We start from the raw sequence: 1,756 nt of genomic DNA on the forward strand, positions 1-1,756 counted from the left end.
ACATGCTTTTGTGTTTTTTTCAACTCCTGAACTGTAAAAACAGACCTTCTTCATGTCTTTATCTCATTTTGCTTTACAAACAGGTGCAGAATGACATGTTAAGTCTTGTTTTCTGAGTAACTGATCAAAACGAAGTGAGTTTCTGCTTCATTCTTGGATCTTGATTTTAGAGACTTTAGATGCTTGCATCTTCCTCATGTGTTTTCAGGAGACACTGTCATTAATATTTCCATGAATGTTCTCAGAATGAGCTTGATAAAGGTGTTCTCCTGAATGATTCAACAAAACTCACTCGCATTCTGAGCTTCAGGGCTTTTGCTCTGTGACCCTGTAAACGGGCTGATTATTCAGATTATTAGGGAATATGCTCTATATTCATCATTCATAATTCATCAGCATGCTTTAAAGGGGTCACATCATGCATTATTTATCATTTATTTTGGTCCTGAGGTCTCAATTTGTCAAAGTTTGGGACAAAGCTTTTTTTTGTTTGTTTCTTAACACTGTGATTCTTCAGAAGGAACGGCTCAAGCTTTCATATGAGTTTAATATATATCATTTCAATATGGCATATGTATATTTTTTCAATATAAATATACTTTTTAAAAAGCATTTAAAATATACGTATATTTTCTTGTTTACCTTTGATGAAACATTGTTTCATTTTCTCTTTGAAACTTTGAAACAAAAACTGACACATTTCAGCATTCAACGGTGCTCATGTGTGGATTGTTACTGAGGTGGGAACAATATTAAGTGCACATTTCTTCATCTATCATCCTAAAAACCTCGATCTCAAATCCAGCGACTCTTAACTATGGCTGATGGAGTGAGTTTTTTTCCAGCGTCTCAGGTCAGATCTCTGCAGGACTCGTTAAAATCACGGCTGAGTGACTCTAATCTGTGATTAGTCCTGACGGTCCAGAGGAAACCAGAGACGGACAGAAACACTCTCCACCGCGGTCTGAGAAACTCTTCTACAGATCCAGATTCACTTCTGATTCGTGGTGAGTGTGTGTGAACGCTGACAGACAGATCCACCTGATCGCTTCACACAAGCTCCCAAATCTCAGGGCAAGAGCCAGGTTGGGGTAAGTTGTCACAAATATGTTTTAATCTAATATTAATTCATCAGTAACAATTTCAGTTTGCCAAAACAATGGTTTAATATTTTTGTAAATTATTTATGGATTTAACACATTTTTATCATTGTTTTCTTATTCACATTTGCTGAAAGCCATGTTACCTATATTTACTATGTTTATAAAGATATTGAGATATTAAATATATGTGAAGATGAAAGGAGAGCAAAATGATCACACAGACAACTTTAGACAGATATCGAAGTCAATAAACAGCTGTGACAACGTACCCCACACCGTGTGACAACATGCCCCGCTACAGAGCTCAGTGTGCGTCCATTGATCTTGAAGTCCAGATTTCCAGGTTTGTTCACCGGAGGGAAAAGTGTGACAACATGCCCCGCTCTGACCTGTTCTTCACAGACTGAAGCTCACAGTAAGCTGGTCCAGCAGCAGATGTCCTCAGGTAAACATGGTAAACGTCTGTGGTTTTACTCCTCCAGCGTTTATACATCCAGCGTGAGTGAGACGTTCCATCAGAACACAAGCCGATCTGCAGACGAACACTCTCACACTAGAGAGACGAAAGACCAGCAGGAGTGAGACGAGAGTGCTGCGTCCTCCTCACTGACCCACACACACACACACACACACACACAGCTGACGCTCTGACA

At 39.2% G+C, this 1,756-nt stretch overlaps 1 protein-coding gene across 1 annotated transcript in view; it reads right to left on the minus strand.

The window, feature by feature from the left end:
- The window catches only part of LOC132112327 (muscarinic acetylcholine receptor M5-like), an 11,503-nt gene extending 10,016 nt beyond the window's left edge, over positions 1–1,487 (minus strand). The window contains exon 1 of the mRNA XM_059519766.1: positions 1,373–1,487. The gene's annotated coding sequence lies outside the window, so the exon portion shown is untranslated. The remainder of the gene's footprint in view (positions 1–1,372) is intronic.
- Positions 1,488–1,756: the final 269 nt, after the last annotated feature.

Source organism: Carassius carassius, chromosome 32, assembly GCF_963082965.1.
Source record: "Carassius carassius chromosome 32, fCarCar2.1, whole genome shotgun sequence".
NCBI classification, from domain to species: Eukaryota; Metazoa; Chordata; class Actinopteri; order Cypriniformes; family Cyprinidae; genus Carassius; species Carassius carassius.